This window comes from Canis lupus, chromosome 1 (assembly GCF_048164855.1).
Source record: "Canis lupus baileyi chromosome 1, mCanLup2.hap1, whole genome shotgun sequence".
NCBI lineage: Eukaryota > Metazoa > Chordata > Mammalia > Carnivora > Canidae > Canis > Canis lupus.
The window spans coordinates 22126511-22152621 of record NC_132838.1 but is presented as its reverse complement, the minus strand read 5'-3'; positions in this window follow the sequence as shown (position 1 = coordinate 22152621).

The window sequence follows — 26111 nt, the reverse complement described above, 5'->3', positions numbered from 1 at the left end:
TTTGAAAGTCCTTCAAAGACAAGTGTAGGCCATCTATATGAAGACAGTAATCTTTAAATGAAGGACTAAATCAATCAACACAAAGTGACTATGAAGTCCAATAAACAAGGCAATAAATAATGATCATCTAATGAATGCAGATCAAAGACTCGGCCCAAGGACATTCCTTTTTATCAGTTTTCACCTTTCCAAGAAGTGCAAATATAAAGAAACCTCCATATGAGTTTATGTTACAATTTTTTCTAACAGCTACATAAAATTGTTCTGGTGCAAATATGGATAGAAAAAAAATTAATCATTCAGGTATCTTTTGAGAGAATCTGATTATGTGAGTGTTATTCTACAGTTTTTTAAGATGTCATCCTCCCAGCTGTTCTCCTTTAATGATCTTATACATACCATAGTATTGCCAACAATAAAATTATGGAAAGCAAGAAACACTTTCCTTCTTTGACATTTTCAAAATACTAAAATACTTAGGCAGATGATGTTTAGAAAGAATGATTAGAAACTACTGAAAATATATTTCTAGATGTCACATTTGCATTAGATGTGTGAAAAAAACAATCAGAACTAACTTTATTCCCCTTCAACACAATTTATAAATGCTTTATTGTGTGATGTGCAAAGTATATTGCCGGGTAATGAAGAGGCAGAAATATCTGGCGTGTTCCCTGTCCTCAAGGATCTTCCAAATCAACTTACCTTTTTTCCTTTTACAAGAATTAAGTGGTCTTTAATTTTCAAAGTAGAAGGAAACTTTGAACAATAGTTTGTATATCAAGGCCCTGGTTAATCACATGATCAGTTCTCACGTTCAAGGATGAGAAAATGACGACCACTCAAAACAAACCACATATTCTTAGTAACTTTACAGTGTGTATGGAGCTCTTTAGACCAACCAAATGGGTACTTATAAAAATCAAGATAGGGTAACATATTTAGGAAAGATCATGATTTGGTTTAATCTTTGCTCTTGGTTGAATTCGGAGAGTATTTTGAAATTATTCTAGAGGTAATAATGCAAAGAAAGAATGTTGTAATTTTATTCATTAGAAGGCTCTCAGAAAAGCTATGAATTTTGCAAATTAAAGACTAAAAAAAGCACACAGAAATGAAAAATATAGTTACATTACAGAATATTATCTTGAGCTTTTTTTCCTAAAGAATCATTTCAAACAAGATATGTAACATTCTTGGTACAGTAGATCAAGGTTAACCTTTTAAAAATTTGAAATTATAGGGTTAACTATTAAAAAATTTAATATTTAATTTAGTCTTTAATGAATTAAAGACATATTTTTAAAGAGTGGTTATAATTTACTCTCTATATTTGTAGAGTTCCCAAGACTTTTGAGTCCTACAGATTCACAAAATTATATCTCTTGCTAACTTATGAAAAAATAACTGAAAAATCGTATAGTTCAGTGGATTTAAAACCACGTGCACAACAGTACCCAATTGGTATTGATTAGTAGATCAATTTCAAACTAAAGGGTGGCTGTTAATTTTATGCTAAGAGAATCTGAACTTGTTTCTGTTCTATCCAAATATTAAGAATGACTTGAATGGAGACATGGATGATGTGCTTATCAAATTCATAGATGAAATAGAGCTGAGGCAGATAGAAACTCTGCTGGTTGATCAAGTAGAGTCAGTTGGTCTCAATGGAGTAGAATGATGGATTGGATTTACATGAAAATAAATAGGATAAATGTGAAAGTCTGGCACATGGATTTATGAAAATTCATGAGTGTAGAAGAGAGATGGTGTGACAAAACTATAGTATGCTGTCTCACAAATTGCAATTCCGATATGAAGTCAGGTAGGCAGCTGTGGGTAGGAACTAACATTTACTGAGTGCCTTAAGCTCCTAACCATGAGCATCAAAAAGACAAGGGCATTATTATTATTATTCCCATGCAAGAAGTACAGAAACATATCATAATTTCCCCTATGTCCTACAGATTATAAGAAGTAGATGTGGGATTTGAACCTATAGCAAACTTGCTGTAAAGACCCTTTCTCTTTTCAATCCATCATTGTATATACAGTGCAATAAAGATACTGCAATAACTAATACAATTTTCTGGTAGCTAACAAAAGTACGGTACCAGAACAAAGGAGGTAGTAATCCATTTCCAGTAAGCACCACTCAGATCATTGATAGAAATCTAAGATAAGGTAATGCATACACACAATATTCATCAGAAGGAGAGAAAAACAGGGTCTATTCACACAATGAAATACTACTCAGCATTCGTAAGGAACAAGTTATTGACACACGCTATAACATATATGATCTCAAAAAACATCATGTTGAGTAAAAGACGCCTAATGATAAAGAATGCATGCTGTTTGATTCCATTAATCTGAAGTTCAAGAGAAGGTCTCTGGTGACAGAAATCAGAAAAACAGTTGCTTCGGGAGGGTTGTCTGAAAAAGAGCCTAAGGGAATTTTCTGGAATGATGAAACTGTTTTATATCTTGATTGGGAGGGTGGTTACCAAGGTTTACACTATTGTCAAAAATGCCTCAAAATGTTCACTGAGGATCTGTACATTTGGTAGCATAGAAAGTACACTTCAATTCAAAGAAAAAATAATGTATACAAACTGGAAAGTGAGTATAAGAAAATAGTAATGGATCAGCAAATTATAGCCTATGTGAAACTTACCATCCAGGTCATATTATTTGCAAATGTTAATTTATTAGCAAGGAGTCAGGGAAAAGGGAGATAGAATTGACATGATATTCATGTTAAAAATTATAACAACCCTGGAGTGCCTGGGTGGCTCAGTCAGTTGAACACAAGGCTCTTGGTTTCAGCTCAGGTCATGATCTCAGGGTCCTGGGATTGACCCCCAAGTCAGGCTCTGCACTGGGCATGGAGTCTGCTTGAGGATTCTCTCTCTCTCTCCCTTTCCCTCTGCCCCTTCCCCGACTCATGCTCTCTCTCTCTAAAATAAATAAATCTTTTTTTAATAATGATACCATTACATAACAGAGAAATAGACCTAAGTGTTTTTTAGGAATACATTTAGGAATAATTAGTAGAAATTTAACCTTAATACAAGAAAAGATCATCTATAACTGGGGCAGTCCAAAAGTAGAATTAGCTGCCTATGAAGTAATAAAATTCCCCACTGCACAAGGTGCCAGGCGATGCTGGACAGTCCTGTTAGAATGTTTGCAGAGAGTGCTCAGTACCTAAGACAGTACTATCTAGCTCTCAGGTCCTATGTGTCCGTCTCCTGAAGCACACTCTGACCTACTTGGAGGAATCTCACATCCTATACATCATCCAAACTCTTGACCTCACTCCCAATCTACTGCCAACCCCCAGGACATAAACACCCATGTCTACAAATCTATGTGCCAGTGATTAATGGAAACAACATCCACCCAGTTTTCTCACTCCGACCCTATCACATGCTCTAATCTCAGATCCTCAGAACAGTGCTAAAAAACCTTTACACTTTTAGATTTGGAGGTCCTCCATAACTTTGCTGTGCAAAAACAATATTCTTTATTCATCTGTATAATGACATTTATTATTGAGAGCTTACTGTGTATCTACCATGTTCTGGATGCTAGGGGGAAAAAAGGCAGCAGTCCTCATCTTGGTGGAGTCTATGTCTTAGTAGACATCAAGTTGCTTAGGATAAGAACATCCCCCGCAGTGTTTAACTCTGATAGACACATAGTGGGTGATAAATAAATACCCATTGACCTAACCTGATATGAGAAAATCATGTCATATAATTATATAGAAACCTCAGGGGAACACAGGGCTTACCCAGGGCTTGGACATGGCATTTTGCTCTTTAGCCCAGCAAAAAGCTCTGTTAGGGTGGCACAGTCAGTTAAGCATCTGATTCTTGGTTTCCACTCATGGCTCAGGTCGTGGCTTCAATGTCCTGAGATAGAGCCCCAAAACAGGTTCTGTACTTCTGCAGAGTCTGCTTGAGATTCTCTCTCTCCCTTTCCCACAGCCCTACTCTCTGCCTCTCAGCCCACTCACATTCTCTCTCAAATAAATAAATAAATCTTAAAAAAAAAAAAGATAAATGTCAGATAGTTGAGGAAATGCTGATTTTCATCATTGTTTTTACACCTGAATGGTAAAACCAATGCACCGTGGCTCAACGGGTTTACTTCTGAATTTACAATCAAGCTAATGTTATGCCCCCAGAAGGACTCCCAAGAGTCTTGGTGGAGCTTAACAAAACCAACTTCAATAAAATGAAAGGAGTGGCCTTACTGAGCTCTATCCAATAAATCACAGTCGATTAGCTGACATTAATTTATAATTTCAGGCCCAGGGATAAAATTATTCACAACGATACTTTTAAATTGGGTGAAAAGCCCGGGTAGAAATTCTGAAAGCAACAAAATCCTTCTAGAATAAGAACAGAAAGCAATCCCAACAGCAACAACTTTCAGGGACTTGCCTTTAACCTTACTTAATGAGCCAAGATCAAATGTTTTAACTGTGCACCAGTTTAAGGAGTGAAGTTGATCATGCCCATGTTAGGCCTGTCCAAACACTAGCCCTAAACATCACAGACTAATTCTCAAAGGAAAACTAGGTAGTATTTTTTTTTCACACATGTATCCAAAGTGTGGAGTTCCAAGGGGAATTACACATAAATGAGGGCCATGTGAGGGTGGCAGTCCTCTGTTGGTGGTGAGGGTGGTAGTGCTCTATCCGTCCCTCCCCTCCACATGTCATAAATCTCTGCAAACCTCTGTTTCCTTTCATTGGACACATTCTTTTATACAGTCTCCTGTTAACCACCTGCCACATGGAGTGCCCATTAAATTTTCAAGAGAAAAACATAAAAAAGACATTTCCTCAAAGGCATAAAATCATCAGGAAGGGGCGGATGAGTCTTTGTGTGTAATTGTGTGAGTGCAAATCAACATAACTCATGCATCTGGGCGAGGGGGAAAGGGAGGAGGAAAAATAAAATCGGATAGAAAATTCTGACTCTAGGAGAGATCCTAGGCAGTAAGGGGCTGTGTGAACACAGAGAAGACCTCTACAGGCAGCAATGAGGCCACTTCCACAGGGGAGGGAAATGGCGGGAGAGGGGGCCCTGCAGCAGAGAACTCGGCCTGGGACTCTAACCGGAAATCCTAATCTACTCACTGTCTGGGAAACCTCAGGTTTGGGCGGTTTATTGCCACCTCACTAAGTGTTGAAACCAAACCTCTCAGTGAAAAAATAAAGCAATAGCAAAATGACAAAACTGTCTCCTAAAAGTGAGAATAACTTTATTCACCTTTGGCAACTTTTCCGAAGTCACCCTGTATTATATCAGATTAATCCAAGAAAGTGAAATGGCTGGAGGGAGCTGTCATCTGGCCCGTGGGCTTCCCCTGGGCAGACGCTGATAAAATGGCAGGATCGGTGACTGACCGGTTCTAGTATCACCATTAGAGTTTTGAATGGGGAAAATTTGTAAATAGAAACTGAAGAATAAATTTTATTTATTTATTTATTTATTTATTTATTTATTTATTTATTTATTTATGGAAAAGGAAGAGGCCTGATGGGAAATATGAAGATAGCTTAATACCTATAAATAAACACTTGAGAGGGAAGAAATAGTGAAATAGGACAAAAAAGGGCAACCAATTAGAACTTTTAACTGAGTAAATCACTTCTAGAGAAAGCAAAAAAAATCACTTACTGTCCCACTTAACAATGACTCTTCAAACTCCAGGAAAGAGAAGAGTTTAATATAATTTGACGCATATCTGAATGTTACATGTAAGGCACTATGCTGGGTGCCATGAGGATGAATGAAGAGGTTTCTTACATAACATACTCCCTCAAGGGTTTTACAGTGCGGCAGGGGAAATTAGGTGCACAGACAGGTCCCACCTACAAGGAGGACAACCGATTCTAAAAGGTTAATTGTGAACTAGATTTTTAAAAGATGGAAGAATTTCTGTGAGAAAAAGAGGGAGAGAGGTAGAAGAAATACTACACTACTGCACTACTTGTAAAGGAGAAAATGACTGCAAGGTAAATTATAAATTTCTATTTTGAGTCAATTAGAAATCTAAACTGGTATTTTCAACTGCCTAATGAACAATCTTAACCCTATGCTAACTCACTGGAAACTTTTCAGAATAATGGATTCTAGACGATTTTTTCCCTTTTAACTCTGTGGTCATACATATTGGTCCAACCCATTTTAACAGCATTAAGCACAACTCCAAAATGATGGATTAGAAAATGTTATTTAAAGAAGATTTAAAAATATATTTTAAAAATATAAAAAAATAAAGGGGATTTTATTCTAAAGTATAGTTTTGTGTTTCAGGCTTTATTTGGGGAATTTTGGTCTTTTTGTATTTAGAAACAAGAACTGTGAAAGCCCTCTCACACTTCCAAAGTACAATTAACAGAGGTATTTACCTCTAAAAATGCTTCAGCCTGTAGTGACAGAGGGAGGGAACGTGCAGGGCAGCTCACTTCCCAGCTGAATGTAGACAAATAAAAAGTCTGCCTGCACTTCCTGAGCTGTGGCCAGAAAGAAAAACCCACCAAGAAGATGGATTAAGAAAGAGGAGAACCTACATCAGTGGGATTATTTCCCAATAGAGAGATTTTGGAAATTTCTTATTCCAAGGTATCCACCCCCAGCCACCCAGCTTCTTCTTTGGACGAATGCTTTAGAACAACCACAGGGAAAAGATGTTGACTAGGAAAAAGCTACAATTGAGTACGTCTCTTCCTTATGGAATTGACGTCTGATGGATATGTGCTTTAAGAGTACAGACTTATAAGTAATATTCCTGGGAGCCTGGGTAGCTCAGCTGGTTAAGTGTTGGACTCTTGGTTTCACCTCAGGTTGTGATCTCAGGGTCAGAAGATCAAGCTCCATTTTGGACTCTGTGCTGAAACTGCTTGAGGGACTGTCTCTCCCTCTCCCTCTGCCCCTCCCCCCATTCATGATGTGTGCACTCTCTTTCAAACGAATAAATAACATTTTTTTAGAAATTAATAGTCTTGCTTTGAAAAAAGAAAGAAAGAAAGAAAGAAAGAAAGAAAGAAAGAAAGAAAGAAAGAGAAAAAGAAAGAAAGAAAGAAAGAAAGAAAGAAAGAAAGAAAGAAAGAAAGAAAGAAAGAAAGAAAGAAAGAAAGAAAGAAAGAAAGAAAGAAAGAAAGAAGGAAGGAAGGAAGGAAGGAAGGAAGGAAGGAAGGAAGGAAGGAAGGAAGGAAGGAAGGAAGGAAGAGTAGTAAACAATGTTGGAATTAATTAAAGTTGTTATTTAGCTACAAAGCCATGATAATGGGTGTATGATTCCTCCATTACACAATAGCCTCACTCAAGAGGAGAAGTGGAGATTGAAATCCAGCCAGAGATCTGCTCGCCAATGCAGCAGATGCTATCCCATCTAAGAGCTGTGTCCCAGCAAAAGGTCCCTTCTCTGCCACCCTCCCCAGGACAGAAACCTCACAAAGACTACAAGCCACTGTGCCCATTGGGCTGTTTCCTCCTCCATGGGATGGTTCCTTTTCCTAGTAACACTCTTTCCTTAATCGTGTTTGTTGTGTGCAAAACCTTGTGAAAAAATTGCTTAACTGGGGAAAATACACTATGTATACACAGTGGTAAAGCATCAAGAGGAAACTTGAAAGTCTTATATCTTTGCCTGTGTTCATTGAGAGTAAGTAGTGAGGAAATAAAACACAGTAATTAAAGACTGTGGACTCTAGAGCCAGACTCCCTGGATTTGCATTTCAGCTCAGACTTCTCCTAGCTGCATAACTTTGGGCACACTCGCTAAATTCTAGGTGCCTCAGTTTAACCAATTGGAAATAGGATAATAGTATATGCCACAAATTTTCAGAGAAATCAAGTATATCCATGTAAAGAGCTTAGAACTCACTTACTCTGGAAGATTTTTTGGTGGTTCCATAAAACTTTCTATTTAGATAATCATGTCATCTGCAAATAAGGAGTTTGTTCTTTCCAAAATGAATCTCTTTCATTCCTTTTTCTTGTATTATTGCACTAGCCAAAACTTCCAGAAAAATGAGGATGGCCATCCTTGCCTTGTTTCTGTTTTTTCAGGGGGAAGGGAGGGAGCATTCAGTTTTTCAACCATTAAGTATGACAGTAGCTATAGGTTTTTCACAGTTGTACATGAATTGTTTTATTCCAAACATGGTATTTTCCATTTCTGGAAGTTTTATTTTGATTTTTTTTTTTTTACCTTCCATGTCTCTTCTTAAGATAGTCAATCTTGGGATCCCTGGGTGGCGCAGCGGTTTGGCACCTGCCTTTGGCCCAGGGTGCGATCCTGGAGACCCGGGATCGAATCCCACATCGGGCTGCCGGTGCATGGAGCCTGCTTCTCCCTCTGCCTGTGTCTCTGTCTCTCTCTCTCTCTCTGTGATTGTCATGAATAAATAAATAAAATCTTTAAAAAAAAAAAAAGATAGTCAATCTTTCCTCTGGCTTCTTGAACATTTGGAACACTGTCATAACAAGCTTTAATGACTACTAATTCTATCATGTGTCATTTCTGAGTTAGTTTCATTAGACTGATTTTTCTCCACATTATGGGTTGGTTATTTTCCTGCATCTCTCCATGCCTGAGCCTTTCTGATTGGATGCCAGACATAGCAAATGTTACCTTGGTTGATGCTGGATATTTTCCAGTCCTTTATATAGCCCAGAAATTTGCTCTCAAAAACAGGATTAAGTTACTTGGGAAGCTTTTGATGCTGCCGAGTCTTACTTAAGCTTTATTTGCATGAACCAGATCTGCATTCAGTCTGGAATTGATTTTTTTCCCCAACACTGAGGCAGGACCCTTAGAATTCTATCCAACACCCCATGAAATATCGCATTTACCATGCCAGCTATTGGGAACAAGTACTGTTACCGACCCAGTGTGAACTCCAGCACTATTCCCTCTAACACTTTATGGAGGTTCCTACCCCTGCCTCCGTATATTTTATCTCAGACATGTGCTGAGTCAGAGTCAACTGAATACTCAAAGGAGATGCTCCGGACATCTCGGGGCTTTTCCCTTTGTGCAGCTCTCTCTTCTTTATCCTGCCCTGCAACCTTTAGGCATGTTGGTTTCCCTAGACTCCCAGAGACAACCCCAGAGGACAGTCAGGTTTTACTCAACTTCCTCATTCCTGCACTGAGTCCTGGAAACTTTTCTTAGGCCAAAAGCTGCTGCACAATGCTCCACATTACTCTATCTTGACCCAGAGCAAGGCCACAACAGTATTTGTAATAAACACTAGAGGCAACCTACATGCCTTCATATGGGAATTGGTTAGGTGATTTGCGGTAAGAAACTATATAAGTTGTCTTTGCCACACCGGCTTATTTCAAACATAGCTTTGTGTCAGGGTTCTACATGGAAAGACTACTAGAACACATCTAGAGTTGAACAAGTTGGATTATTTCTTACTGAAACATGAAAGACAGCACCCCATGGCATCCCAATTAGAGGCCATCAGAAATGACTTGGTGTAGGATTTGGGCTTATGTTAGGTGATTTTATGGAGGATTCCAAGAAGCTGGCTTAGGTCCAAACTGCATGCTGTCAGAAAGAGGAGGTAATACTATGTTTGAGTGGTTTAATAAATCCTACCTTAGAAACAAGGAAGAATAGAGAAAGGCTAAAGCTATAATTAATAAAGAAGCAGCCATCACTCATATTACCCAGGATGGGGCAAGGTTGGTCATTTTTGTGGCTTGGACAGTGATGTTTTTTGTCTATAGTCTCATGTAGTTTCATTTTTGCCTTGATTCATCCCACTCACAGAGTGGCCTTGTCTGATCTTAATGTTCCATGAAATTATGTTAACAAGAAAACATCAAGGCCAATTCTCACATGTCAGGGTCTGTTTTTCTCTTTCTCACTAGTAAGAGAACAACAGGCTCATGATTCCCACTGGTGCAAGGACTAACATATATAATTAGAGAATCAATGGATTCCCCTTCACTTACAGGACTGGAGTCAGCCCCATCCACAGGCTTTGAGACTGAGCCCAGGACAGCTGCTCACCAATGAAACCTACCAAAATTTCCTGGAAGAGGAAAGTAATGGAACATCAGAATCGACTCCCATGTGAAAAACTATCCCTGAGAAGAACATCAATTGTTTGAGACAAGGGCTTAAAGAGCATTTTGCAAATGAGAATTGGATGAACCTAACGAGGGAGAGTAGGTCAGAACTGAAAAAAAAAAAAAAAAGTGTACAAATGGCATTTTCCAGTGAAGATCAAAGAACCATAATACCTTCCCTGTGTGCCTCAAAGGGAAACCTAGTCCTAGTATTGGTTCAGCCTCTCATGCCATAATATTTTTACAAGAGTGCTTGATCCTTGGATAAAGAAATATATCTATGTATCTTACAGTCCAGAGTACACACCAGAGCAATGGTGTTGTGACGCCAAAAACAAGACAAGATTGTCAAGAAAGACAGGGGTCTGGTCTACTACATTGTCTTCTGGGAGTCAACAAAGTTGAAAAAGGGGGATAGGAAGATGATATTAAGTCTGTAGGAGGAATTCCTAGAGCCTCTCATTGGTGGGCATTGGAATAGACAGTAAAATGAGTAAAATCAAACTTCTTACTTGCCTCCAGAGGTAAAGAAAGCCAACTTTTAAGAGGAAAAAAAAAAAAAACAACACCCAGGTTTTATATAGAATGATGCATTCCCATGCACCTTATGTGTCTATCAACCCTAGTTCAGGCCACCACTATCTCATGGCCGGGTTACTACAATGTGCCCCAACTGCTCTCCTTCCTTCCACCCTTGTCTCCTGAGGGTTATTCTCCAGATGGCAGTAAGATCCCCTTAACAGATCAATCAGACCATGCACACCCTTGAAAAAGAAAAAAAACAACGTCCCAACCAATACCTTCTGCAACATCTACAGGAAAGAGCGGCAGTCTCCCCACTCCCCCTTGGCCTATGTGACCCGGCCTTGGCTCTTTCTCTGGCCTCATCTCACTTCTTTTCCATGTGATCAGAGTTTTTCAATTGTGGAGTACAGGTTGTTGGGGGTGGGGTCAGTAAATCATTCTAGGGTCTGACCAACATGTAATGTAATGGCGTAGGACAGAACAGTCGGTAAACTGCAGGTAATCAGGATAAGTATGGATTAATAGTACTTGTGTTTCTGTGTGTGTGTGTGTGTGTGTGCACACATGTACACATTATAAGCACACCGGGAAGATGTGGAAGGTTCAGTTCCAGATCACCACAATAAAGAGGATGTCATCATAAAGCAAGTCAAATTAATTTTTTGGTTTCCCAGTGCATATAAAAGTTGTTTGCTCTATACTGTAGCCTATTAAGTGTGCAATCGCATTATTTCTGGGGGGAAAAGTACATACTTTAATTAAAAAAATACTTCATTCTTAAAAAATAAAATTGAGCTTTCAGCAGGTCTTAACTGACCATAGATCCCCAAAACAAATATAACTATAATGAAAAAGTTTGAAATACTGGAAGAATCATCAAAGTGTGACAGAGACAGAAAGAGAGCAAATGTAATTGGCATATGGTGCTGGTTGATTTGCTCAACACACATGTACCACAAACCTTCTATTTGTAAAATTAAAAAAAAATTTTAATTAAAAAAGTATCTGCGAGGCACAATAATATTGAAGGACAATAAAATGAGGTACGCCTGCGGTTTCCTAGGGCTACCATCCCAAAATACCCCAAATTGGGCTGCTTACGGCAATAGAAATTTTTTGTCTCCCAGTTCTGGAGGCCAGGAGCACAAAGATCAAGGTGTCATTATGGCCTTGCTACCTCTGAAGCCTGTAGGGAAATCCTTCTTGCCTCTCCTAGCTTCTGGTGGTGGCTGGAAACCAGGAGCTCCCCAGGCTGGTGGCTGTAGCCCTGCAGCTTCGGCCTCTGTCATGACATGACCTTCTCTTCTTGTGTCCGTGTCTCTTCTCTTCTCCAAAAAACACCAGTCACTTTGATTAAGGGCCTGCCCGACTCCAATAGGCTTGCATTTTAACTAATTACATCAGCAACCACCTTATTCCTTAAAAAAAGTTCACATTCCAAGGTCCTGGGAGTCAAGACTTCAATATGTTTTTCAGCCCGCGACAACGTACATGTCGTATGTTGAGTCATAGAGGAAAAGGTACCTCTGACTGCGGGGCACAATCAAAGCAGTTTGGAAACTCAGCCTTAGTTCACACTATTCAGCGACTCTGGCCGTCCTGCTTTCCCTACAACAAAACAAGCATGATCCCCATGCACTGGCTGCTGTCTCATCCCATAGACGTCTCTCCATGCGGCCATGGGGCCCACTTCCTTCATTTACCCAGGACTCTGCTTGACGTGTCAGCTCCTGAGAGGGGACTTTCCTGTCTGCATTATTTTTTTTTTTAAGATTTTTTTCTTAAGATACCTCTACATGTAACGTGGGGCTGGAACTCACAACCCCAAGAGCAAGAGTCGCATGTTCTACTGACTGAGCCAGCCAGGCATCCCCTCCCACATCCGCCTTATTTAGATAGTACCTTCTTTCACTCTCATTCCTTGGACCCCGCTCTATTTTCCTTCAGCACATGCGGCATTCCCTAACATTGTCTTATAGACAATATTTACTTACCTTTTTCTCCTCCACTAAAATGTAAGCATCATGTGAACAGGAACTGTGTCTGTATCCCCAGCCTCTGGAACGACAGGCGCTCAAATACATGTTGTTCAGTGAATGAATCTAATTCTACCGTGAAAATAAATGGAGACCAACCAAATGAGAGCAAGCAAAGGCTATTTACCTAATGCTTCCCATGGCAAGAGAGTCAGGCACCATCACAGGTGTTTGCAGGACTCTAAGGCAGCCAGAGGAACAGGAAAGCTGTTACAGGAGAAGGAAGGGAAGGCTTCCGTGTGCCCTGATTAGAGACTGTTACCTCGGGGAAGCTGCAAGCAGGCCAACTAAGAAGTGGGGAGTCCTAGATGATTGTTTCCAGGTGACTATACCCTTTCTCTGGTTAGCCTCAGATGGGAAGCCGGGACAGAAGCTAAGGAAGTTGTCAGTGATTAATCAAGCCCTGGCTATTGGGGGATTACTGCGCAGGAGTCGTTGCTCACTTCCTGGACCCACTGCTAGATACTGGTCTGACTTCCTACAAGTATGACACGCAGTGTGGCTTCCTGGGCTGACCAACGTAGATAATGGGTTGGTTTCCTGTGCTGGTCGCTATGAACTGTAGGTCAGAGTTTTATTTCTACATATGGTCTGCATTGTCCATTTGCATATTCCATCTCTCACTTTAAGGAGAAATCTGCCTTAAATGCATAGTGAAGAAACTGAATGGTCTATATCTAGGGGTAGGAGATGAAAAGGCACTCATTTTTATTTCATAGAACGTACGTATGCATTGCCTATAATTTACAATAAGTTTTTATAACTTTTAATTTAGAGAATTAAATCAAGGAATATAATCAAGTAAAGTCGATGGTTAGTCACACTGCAAATCCATTTGCAGACCCATTTGCTAAGTTCTGATCCTCCTGTTATTTTTCTTTGTATTTCTTTTTTTTTTTTTTCACTTCTCTGAAAGCAAGTTAAACATTGTAAAAACAAAAATGTGCTAAATCCTCCCTTGGAAACTTCAGTTTATGTATTCCAAGTGAACTTTCGGTAAGCTCTTTTTCAACCCTATAAAATTAAAAACTAAACTTTCACTCAACATGTATTCAATGAATGTGAATTGAGTGATTAATATTTTCCAGACATAAGCCTCCCTTAAAAAAAAAAAAAAAAGGGGGGGGGGGAATGTCATCATTGCAAGAATGCTCCAAAATCAAATTCGATTCCTTTGACCCAAAAGCTCTGCTTCCCTAGAGACATGGTGCCACCTTGTGGGGTTTCTGGGGTATCGTCCATAATGACAAGGTTCACGTTGCGTTTTCACAACCAGAAACCAAAACCCTCCATTCCCCAAACAGTCTGGGTGTAGGAGGCTTGGTTGTGCTCATGCATTCTGGTTCTTAGCAGGGGAAATGACCCCATGTGGATCATTTACCAATGTTCTCTGAACATATTAGTTCCTTGTTACCCCTCCAAGACCTGAACCCACCGTACTTTGCACACGGCCTCTCATAGGACTTAGAAGTTCCCACTGTGATGACCTGCACCTGTGTCGGGGACCAGACCTGAGTCTCTCAGGTCCTATACCCCTCTGTACTGCCAACCCCTTGGCACACGGAAGACGTTCCGAGTTTTGAAAGAATGGCAGAAGCATAAGACCGACCAGAAAAAAAACTTCATTTAATGCATTCGTAACACATTCATACACAGTCATCAAGGATATAATGCTTTTTCAAAAAGGTGGGCTCTCAATTTGAAGAGAAAAAAAAATACACAAATAATCATTTGCAAACCAGAAGTTAGTTATACGTTCGGAGAAATGGCACAAGTGATACGTTCAGGCACCGTTCAGAGGGGTGAGAGATTACTTCTTGCTGGGGTGATTGAGAAAAGCCTGGCATTTCAAATTCACTAGGGAAGAGACCTTAAAACCACTCAGATCAAGGCATCACTGTCACAGAGACGGTTACTCTATTTGCAAAATCATCGTCCATACGTTAATGTACTTAATGTATGACCCGGCAAAGCTTTGCCTCAAGGTGCTCCTTGCTGTGTGAGAATCCTAGTGAGTTTTTATGATAAAGCACATCACGAAAGTGAAGCCACCACACTGATATGAAGACTAAATTCTTCAGTAACCTACAGCAGGTGTTCAGTCCCTGCTCAGGGGTGGATGAAATCTTGCCCACCCACCCCACCCACCCCCAGACTTCTCTGGAAGTTACTACACATGTGAGACTGACTTCCTCGTGCCCAACATGGTATAAAGAGTCCAATGTCCTTGACTTCCGCGTCTATCCCTCCATCCATGGCTCTCCTCTTTGGTGATTTATGTGGGCGTTTTTAAAAACATACACTAAACAACCACTGTGATGAACACTTTAATATAATCATGTCATCCTCACCCTGTGAAGGAGGAATCACTTCTCCCGTTTTCTGAATGAAGACACAAAGCCTCAGAGCTGAATTACTCAAGGTCAAGCAGCAAGAAGTCTCAGGATTTAAAGCCACATCTCTTAACTCCAACCCCAGTGCTCTTTGCACACACCAAAACTACCTCAAAGGTCGCTTGGTTTCTGCAGCAAGATCTCCCAATAATCACCAGTTGTGTCATTTGTATGTACACACTAATTAGTTCTGTGGTCTTGGAAAAGTCATTTCCACTCACCGGGCTTCAGTTTACTCGACTGTCATAAAGGAAAGAAAATCATACCTGTTGGGCCTACTTCCCAAGTTGCTTTAAGAGCAACGTCAGATGCAGGAAGCATAAGAATATTGCTCAAGAGCGTGGACTCCAGCATCAGCTGCCTGGGTGTAACCCCCCCACACGACCTCGACCACACAGCCTTGGACTGCTTGCCTCATCTCTCTGAACTTCCACGTCTCCTACGCAACCTGAGAATAATACAGGTTCTACCTCCTAGGATTGTTCTGAGGACTAAAAGCGCTAACTTATGTAAAGTCCTCGGAAGGGCGCGTGGAACACCGCACTCGCAAATGTTAGCGGGAGTGGTTATTAACAAATGCACCAAAAGGCCCCTGGAAAAGAAGCAGAATTTTTACAAGTTTGGGATGGTTACTGTTGTCTCTTCTAAGCCAACATAATAAGTCTTGCTTGGCCCCACCCTCAACTTTAACCTTTCTTTTTTTTCATTTATCTTTGACTTAATCATTTTTTAAAAATCACAGGTAGCAACACTTGATGGGGGGCCGGGGTGGCTCAGTCAATTAAGTGTCTGCCTTTGGCTCAGGTCATGTTCCCAGGTCCTGGGATCGAGCCCCACCTCCGGCTCCCTGCTCGGTCGGGAGTCTGCTTCTCCCTCTCCCTCTGCCCCTCTCCCTGCTTGTGCATGAACTTGTGTGCGTGCTCTCTCCATCTCTCTCTTCCAAAAAATTAATAAAATCTTTAAAAAAAGAAACACTTGATAAGGTATAAAAAACCCTTGAATACTAGAGAGTCAAGGAGGAGACAATACAAGAATTCGCAGAAGAAGCCTGTACCTGTCAGAATTCATACAGAAATAGACATCTGTAGGAGATCTAGAGTTAAATGTTAATGCAGGGCTTTTTGCAAATGTGTCAGTGGGGCTCGAGGAGCTCCCAGTGATGGAGAAACAGCAGGACTTACACAGCCTGGAAGGCTCTACCCCCTCAGCCTAATAAAGGTGTAGGCAGGAGTGTCACCAGACCTGAAGAGAACGGGGCCACCCATCAAGTGGGGAAGGGAGGTCCACAGCCAATAAATGCCCAGCATCTCATCTCTTTTTGTGCCTCCCCTTTATCAAACTCAAATGGAAACTGGAGGCAAGGAAGCCCAGGAAGCAGTCCAGAAAGGGGATGCGTCTCTGAGCCAGCACGGGATACAGAAGGGACAAGAAATCTGAGCAACAAATGGAGAGTGGCCCGCACATAGTCCTCAGTGAGGACTAAACATAAAACATACCTAGCAAAGTATACAGTGACCTCCTGCAGCATACTGGCCGGTCCTAACCCTACCAAGCGAAGCAAAACAACCGACTTCCAAATCTTGACTCTATCACTTACTGGCTCGGTGCCCTTGACTCGTCTTTTCTATGCTACCATGTCATCTGCAAAATTGGCATAATACGCACTCCCTAGGGTTGTTGTGGAAATTGAGTTACTATTTGTAAAGCATTCAGAGCAGCACAGGGCACTTAGCATTGTGTAAATTTTAGCTATTACTATTGTGTTATTTTTACCCCTTTTCCTGGGTGGGATTATAGGTATCCGTGGAGGTTTACGTCATATATAAGCAAACCTTTTGGGTAATAAGAAAAGCACATGGCTATAATTTCTTCATGCCATAATCACAAGCCAAGTACATTGACCACAACGGTAGGGTAAGAGGTGGTCTTAACATATGCAAACATAACCTGAATGTCAATTCATCACCAAAACCCATCCCGGAATACATCTGGTGGATTTCCTACAGGCTGTGTTTACCCAACTGAAGAGAAATAGAGTCAGTAAACTCAGAGGTCATCCCTACAGACGTGTCCATTCAGGAAGTCCACCAGATGCATGAACATATATTAACAAATGCCCCCTTCCATTTTTCCTTTCCAAGCACTGAACATGACATTTCCCAAATAAGCCTCAACTTATAATTTTCTTTTCTTTCAGACCAAAATTGTTTTATTCCGATTTTTTGCAGATGATGTCAAGGTTCCTGTCAGCAAGACCAGATGGAATTTGAAGCTGGTAAACAACAGCAGAGGAGCAGGGTCCCTAGAAGTCAGCCCGATGTTGTCATCATATGCCATCCCAGACACCAAGCATCCGAAGGCTGGGCAGGCATCCAATCCGCAGGACATCCTGAATCCAAAAATATAAGCCTGCGTTGCGGGTGGGGAGTGGAGTTGGTTTGCAGTCGGGGAGGTTTGGTTGGTTTGGTTAAGTAAGAGAGAAAACACAGAAGAATAATTTGACGGGAAAGAGTATCCTTCAAGAGGAGAAAATTGGCCAACAGGTGGACTTCAGAAGGACCAAATTCACATCACACCAAGATTCTTAGGACCTAAAAGTACCCAGTTTGGGGCACCTCAGTGGCTCAGTTGGTTAAGCGTATGCCTTCGGCTCATGTCACAATCCTGGAGTCCCAGGCTTGAGCCCCACATGGGGGTCTCGGCTCAGTGGGGAGTCTGATTCTCCCTCTGTCCCTTACCCCGCTCATGGTCTCTAGAGCACGCATACACTCTTCTCTCTCAAATAAATAAATAAAATATTTTTTAAGTACTCAGTTCTGTTTTCTCAGATTTCCCCACAGATACCTAAATCAACCTCCTCTCAAGACGAAGTACCCCGAGCTCATATGTAGCTATGCAGCAAACAGAGCCACACCCCAACTGCACCAATCCAGAGGATGACATTTTCACCAAGAAATCCTCTTTTTTTAATTAAACCTCACTTTATAATCTTGAGCCTACGTGGGTTGGGTTGGGTTGGGTTTTGTTTTGCTTGCTCCAGCATCAAGTAGCTGTCGTACAGAGGAATGCCATGGATACCTCGGGCCCATCTTTACTCACATTCAGATTCTGGAGATCTCAAGCACAGAACTCTTGAAAATGTTCGAGGTTTCACAATTAACATCCTATTGACATCTTACAAACACCATGTGAAGTAAAGGGGACTGGTTTTTATTTTCCCATCTTACCCACAAGAAAACCAAGGCTTAGTTTCAGTGTTAGTGAAAGGCTTAGAACCTCCTAGGATAATTGTTATGCCTGTTTCTAGAACCTCCTAGAACAATTGTTATGCCTGTTTCGAATAGACCAAATGTAAAGAAAAAATATGCAGAAAACTTAAGCCAAACACTACAGGGAGGGAGAGGTTCCCCAGATGCTCAAGAAGAGTGAAATTGGATATCAGGACACACCTGGCATTGAAATGTAGTCGTTGGCTGAGACTCATTTCAGCGAAAAAGCCTGTCAACCTGGGCTCACCACGAATTCCTTTAATGCAGAGGGTCCACGTGAACACTTGGCATCAGAATGAGGAGACATCGTGGTCCAGGATTTTCTGCCCCAGGTGATAACTGGAAAGAACAGGGATTGAAACAGAGTCAATACACCACTAAGAATAAAATCTCAAAATTCTCCAAGGTGGAGCTAAAAGAAGGCCCCAGGGTCAGGCAGGTCCCGGTTCCCTGAGGATCTGAAAAGGCCAAAATGCTTTCCCAGGCTTTGTCACTGAGAAATAAGAGACCTGCCTAGGGCAGACCAGATGCCCCCTTGTGCTGCCCCAGGACACAGGGCCGCGCCACCACCCCGAGCCTGCCGGACCAGGTCCTCCCAAGGCCCTTTCTGTGCACCCAAACACCCTCAGAGGCCGGGGGCAGCAGCAGTTGCAAAACGAGGATGGCCCTGGGGAGGCCAGGCAGGGCCCAGGGCACCCCCGGTTGCCCAGGAAGCAATAGGATGGGGTCCATGTAGGGACCAAGGCTCCAAGCCTCATTTTCCTATCTCACTTCACTTCCAAAACACAAATGCTAAGATGGAATTATTAGGGATTTTGAGATGGTGCCCTCAGAGCATGAGACTCCAAGTGTGGGGCGGTTGTGAGCACAGACCCTGGACGGCTGCACCGGGCGCACACCCGGGGGGACCCGGCAGCAGGAAGCTGCAAGATGGGTGCCCGGGGTGGCCTGGGAGTCAGGAAGGAGGAGGTGAACCTTCATTCAGATCGCTCACACAGGGGACCTCGAGGGAAGGCTGCTTGAGGACCCTCAGGAACTATGTCCCCTTGAGAGAACGTGCGTGTGGCTGGTCACCCTCCGACAGGGTGAGAGGAAGATGGCCAAGGTGGGGCCACAAGCCAAAGACAGCGGACGTGAACTCCCTGCTTCCAGTATCAAATGTTCCCACGATGGGATAGTAATTACAGACACCACGGGGAGGACAGCCAGTCGTCTCTCAGCACTTGTACAAAAAGATTGCACTTTGCCTTCCAGCACCTCCATACCCGGACACAAGGGGAAGAGCATGGGCTGCGGAGTCCCAGGCCACATGCCCTGTAAATACTCCTAGTGTCTAGATGGAAATTGAGGGAGGTGGGGGAAAGCGCAGAAGCCCTGAAAAGTGGGTGAGGTTTTCAAAACAATACAAAAACTTTTTTTTTTAATTAAAAAAAAATTTTCTTAATAATAACAACAAGAAAAGTTTTAAGAACCTGAACGAGACTATTTTAATTCCAAAGCTTACTGAAAAATTAGGGAACCGTCCCCAGTTGTCATCGAGGGTGTCAGCATCTCAGCAGGAAACAGGAGTTCCACTGACACAATCCAATAATAAAAGGATAAAGTCATTATGTGTTTATATCTGACAAGTTGAAACTGCTCGGTCAAAATGATTACACACAACCTCAGTGATTGCTCCAAAAAATGGAACAGAGATCTTGCCCTTACTTCTGAGAGTTTTAAAAAAGCAGTTTCCCTGAATACAAATGACTGTTCCTCTCCTTCAGACTGCAGGCCATGCATCCATCATGTGACTTCCCACCAAAAATAGTTGGCCTGTGTCTCCCAGGATATGAATGCTTAAGCAATCTGCACATGACTTCCTGTTACCCAATTTTTGCAACGACTTTAAGAAGTTTCCTAATTATTTGGTTAAATTACTTCTAAGGCAAGCTATGCCCTCATTCAGAGTGTGATTTAATTAGATGTTCTCATAGGAGGCTCAGGAAGATGTGGAGATAACAGGTAAAGGAGCTTTCAGATACACTGGCTCCTGGAGGATTAGCCGGCTAAGGCTGCCATCAAGGTGATGCCTTGGCAAGAGCACCCTATTTTGACTGCTTGACCGACCGGTGCAGTGAAATACGCTCGAGTCTGCTTAATACACTGAAGGTACCCGTTATCATGACCAATTGACTGGATGAAGAGTAGTTTCCATAACATGTAAACAGCATGGAAGGCCATGCCTTTGACTTTTAGTTTGTAGAAAATGCAAATCCTTGCACCTGCTCTAAAAACCCATTTGGTCCATCTCAAAACCATTCTTGCACAGGAACTGCAACCAAAAGATCAATCTTTTGGAAGCACAGAACCAAGAGTCAGAAAACTGCAGACCACAGGTCACATCTGCCCATTACCTGTTCTGGTAAATAAATTCCTACGGAAGCACAGCCATGCCCACTTATGACATGTTGTTCATGGCTCCTTTCATACCGCAATGGCAGCGTGAATCGTTGCAACAGGAACCATCTGATGAGCCAAACCTGAAATATTTACTACCTGATCCCTCAGAACAAGCTGGCTTCCCTGGCAGCAGCAGCTCGGTTCCCTCTCTTCTGCAGACTATCCTACAACAGCTACTTCTGAAACTCTCTCATTCTGTCCTTCCATTTCAATTCTGTGTCTGTCCCTCTGCCACGATCAAGAGAAGTATCACTAGAGAGTAAGGAGTAGTAGTTGTTGTTCTATAACATGGGTCGGCTGTCCGTAGTGCCTGCCGTTTAGTGCCTGGGATTTGGGGGACTCACCTGCATTCTCTGAGCCTCAGGCCCCAAATAGTGTGGGCTGCACAGTATCTAAGATTCCCTCTAGCTCTGATAACATGAACTTTGTATGATCCAACAAAACGTATTCTTTTTATTTGAATAGAATGCCTTTTAACCACTGATGGTTACAGGACTTCCTTGAAAATCCACCGATTTTTGTAATTAGACGTTATTGGCTGCTTGCAAGTATGCACCCCACTCCCTGTCCTTCCCAACAGAATCCTGGCTGGTGTTGGCTCTTCCTTCCATTGCCTCTGTGCCTCAAGAGAAACTGACCCATTGCACTCATGGTAGCACCTTGCCCCTTGCCAGTTACTGATTTAGGATGTATCACAAATTCCAGCCAATGAGAAATATAAAGTCTGCTATGGTGGAGGAAAGAAAGAGGCACTTTGAGGAAAAGTTGTCTGCAGATTCAGGAAGAAGGGAATATCTTTTTTGTAGCAATTGTCATGACTGCATACATTGCTAGAAATCCTGCTGCCATCTTGTCATCAGCCTGAGGATGAGGCCAGCCCAGGAAAAGCAGATTTGGCTCTGAAGTTCATACAAAGCCTGCCTTGCCTCTGGATTTTTTCTAATTAAAAGGAAATAAATTTTCTTCCTGTGTAGGCCAATTTGATTTATTTCCCATTAACTACTGACAGAAGGCGACCAATCGCTGGTGGACTCTGGAGCTAAGTGCAGTTCTGATGTCGTTGAGGGTGGCCAAGACTATGCAGACATTACTTCCCCCAAATGATAATAACTAAACAGCAAAGCTCTGTTTTCCTAAAATAAATTTCTCACCTACTATTCTGCTATCTAACTGATGCTGAATAGCTAACTTGAACATTTCACCCAGAAACAGTTTGGGAGCATTCTCATAATACAACGGAAACAAAACTATTTTTCGAAAAAGAACGAAGAAATTTTATTTTTGTCAGTAGCTATTTTAACTTGACAAATATATATACAATGTGATATTCCCTAAGTCTTAAATAAGTGGTTAACCTTACATTTTCTTATAGTTAAGTTCTCAGTACTAAAGAAGCCCCAAACTAGTAATATTGCTAAGACTCCAAGCAGAAAAGAGAGAAAGGGAAAACAAATAGTTTAAAATGTAGCTAAAAAATGGTGGAGATCATGAGGTCAGTTAAACATTTTAGAACCAAAGAATCCCACTGTCTTCGAGGGAGTGTGAGATGGATCCCTGTGCCATCCCTCATTCAGCCATAAGACATTATCCCATTTCTCCTACTTATATGCCCCCCAATAAACTAGCTCACTCTTCCCAAGGCTAAATGCACACTACAGCTGAACTTCACACTTTAGAATGTTCTCTCTTTCTACATGGCCTAACAAGACTCAGACAAATGTCTTCCCCCAACTTCTCAATTGTCCAAGGACGACTCACCATCATTTTAATTACAGCAGGGCAGAGGTTCAGTTGGGAAAGACACCAGCATGTTACATGTGCACTTAACCATTTCACTGAGTGAGTCCAATTCATAGGATATAATCATAAAGCAATTTTATTTTTATCTTTCTCCATTCCTTAAAATGTGCTCCATGAGACTATGTATTGCCCTAGATGAAAATGAAAGTTGATTCCATGAATTCTCTGGTTTCTCTTAGGTCATTAAAAAGTTCAACTGCCACTTTAAGTAACAAAAGGCAGTTTCAACTTGGTAATAAGAATACTCAGCCATATATCATAATCAAAACTTGGTCTTGGTGCAAAGTTGAAGCTTTTTACCTCCTTTATCTGTATTTGCTGCAGATGGAAAGTGAGCAGATAATGGGATGTGGTCAACTGCTTCTTCTTTTTCTAGTCAAGGCTTCCACTCTCACCTACAACTTGCTGATGGCAGTTCCCAACCCCTCCAGGGCTACAGTGAGGACAAGGAGAGGAGGCAAAGGAGCAGGAAGGTTCCTGACTAGTGTTGCCATGAGCTGTTATCGACATTCTCTAGGGCTGGAAGGCAAGTGCACATGTTAGATCTCTAAGTGGTCTCCTTAGACTTGAAGGGGAAAAAGTCTCCTTTGACTAGAGAAAACAAGGATGTGAAGAAATTGGAACAATTGTGCACTGCTGGTGGGAATGCAAAATGGCAACTCCCTTGAGGAGAAAAGTATGGAGGTCTCTCAAAAAAATTAAATCTAGAATTACCTTATGATCTGGCAATTCACCTTCTGTCTATATACTCAAAGAATCAAAAGGAAGTTCCCAAACACATTTATTTATACACCCATATTCATAGCAGTATGATTCACAATTGCCAAAAAGTAGAAGCAACCCAAATGTCCATCAATGGATGAAAAAAAAAATGTGGGGTATACCCCCAATGGAATAATTATGCAGCCTAGAAAAGGAAGTTCTGACACATGCTACAACATAGATTACCATTGAGGATAGCATGTGAAATGAATAATCAAGTCACATGGGATCCCTGGGTGGCGCAGCGGTTTGGCGCCTGCCTTTGGCCCAGGGTGCGATCCTGGAGACCCAGGATCGAATCCCACATCAGGCTCCCGGTGCATGGAGCCTGCTTCTCCCTCTGCCTGTGTCTCTGCCTCTCTCTCTCTCTCTCTGTGACTATCATAAATAAATAAAAATTAAAAAAAAAAAAAGTCACAAAAAGACAAATGCTGTATGATTCCACTTATATCAGGTACCTAAAATAGACAAATTCATAAAGACAGAAAATAGAATGATGATTGACAGAGACTGGAGGGAGGGGAGAATGAGGAGTGATTGTTTCATGGGTGTGGAGTTTCAGTGTGAGAAGATGAAAAATGTCTGTAGACAGATGGTTGCACAACAGTGTAAATTACTTAATGCCACTGGATTGCACACTCAAAAATGGTTAAGCTGGCACACTTCATACTATGTGTATTTTGCCACAATTAAAAGTAAAATTAAAGGGACGCCTAGGTGACTCAGCCAGCTCAGTTAAGTGTCCAACTGACTCTTGATTTTGACTCAGGTCATGCTCTCATTGTTGTGAGATCGAGTTCCATAGACTCAGTGGGGAGTCTACCAGAGATATTCTCTCTCTCTCTCTCTCTCTCTCTCTCTCCCTCTGCCCTTGCTCACTCACTCCATCTCTCTCACACATAAATAAATAAATCTTTTTTTTAATTTTTATTTATTTATGATAGTCACAGAGAGAGAGAGAGAGAGAGAGAGAGAGGCAGAGACACAGGCAGAGGGAGAAGCAGGCTCCATGCACCGGGAGCCCGACGTGGGATTCGATCCCGGGTCTCCAGGATCCCGCCCTGGGCCAAAGGCAGGCGCCAAACCGCTGCACCACCCAGGGATCCCAATAAATAAATCTTTAAAAAATAATAATATAAGAGTAAAAGTAAAAAATAAAAATAGTCATGATTCCTTCTGCTACCATCTACTCTGAAAATATACTTTCTATTTTAGCCTCAATCTCAAAACCTACACATTAATATCCTACCATATATTCAACAACGACAAGGTGTAGTCTGACTTCATAAATATTAAAATGTGAAAAGTCACTTGTCTTAGAATCAGTAAGATGTGATATTTGAGATTTTCAAGCAAATCAGCCACAACTCTAGAAATGTTACTAAACCTTGGTGGCCAGTGTACTCCTGAGCCTACTATCTCATAATTGTTCTAGCAGAATATAAGACATTTTTCCTTAAATGCATTTTCTAAGCCCCAACTCTCACCAGGCTGATTTTGAAAATTAACTTGTCTCTCTGGAACTGCTTCTGAATTAAAATTAATGTTCCAAGTCTCTTTGACCCACACCCAATCACTCATACACACAAATGAGAGGACTCTAATGCTACGGAAGTATTTTCACACTCGGAATTTAAAATAGCATTACCTCAACATTTCCAATTACAGAAAACTCACCGCAAGAAAAAAATAATAATAATTGGATGCTTATCCTGAAACAATACTTGGGACTGATTTAAACTCACCAAGTCTCATTATTTTTACCCTTGTCCTAAAATATAATAGGAGGTGCCAACACAACACAAGGAAATCCTTGAGAGGAAATGGTAAATCATTCATATTATGGCAGGGGAAGATTTGCAGGTGTAATGGAAAAGCATAAATTTAGCAAGTGCAAGATTAAAACATAGTATATATGAAGTTCACTTAGCATTAAACTCTGAGCTTAACTGCAAACAAGTATGTTGAAATTGTTAACTCTATAGAGATTGAAGAGTAATGGGTTACCGATGACAAGCAAAAAAGCAGTTTTACATCATACCCATAGCAGGAAAACGTTAATCAATATACATTACCAAATTGTTCATGGTCCACAGTCCTTCACACAGGGAGAGGGTGTAATGGGAAATTAAGAGTCGTGCGGTACAGCTTAGCAGTTAAGAAAACCAGGCTCACTTTGTGAAATTCCCTAGGTTCAAATTTCAGCTCTGCCACTTATTAGCTCCAAAAACTTTAATGAGATCCTTAATCCTTATGTCTCTTCATCTGTAAAATGGAAATAAAAATAGCACCTAATTAATACAGAGGATGGGAATATTTTAGGAAATAATGCCGCTAAGATACTAAACACACTGCCAAGCATATAGGAACTTCTCAATGAATGTTATTTCTTTACATAATAAAAAATACATAAACTTTTCCTCAATAGCAGAAGTTTGGAAGAAATGCGTAAGTCATTTATCTAAGTTTTTTGACTCAGATTTCACTTGTTCTTGCCTATCTACGTACCACCAAAGTAATCTCAAGTTAATGGACAGGTAGCTAGTTAATCTACAGCAGTGGTTCCCAAATTAGAGTGTTCATCAGAATTACCTAAAGAGTGTGTTAAAAACACAGATTGCTTGGCCCTATTCCCAGAGTTTCTGATTTAGTATTTCTGGAGCGTGCCTGAGAATTTGCATTTCTAACAAGTTCCCAGGTCCTACTAGTCTGAGAACCACTCTTGGAGAGCCCCTGGTCTACACAACCCTACCTCCACGACCACCACCA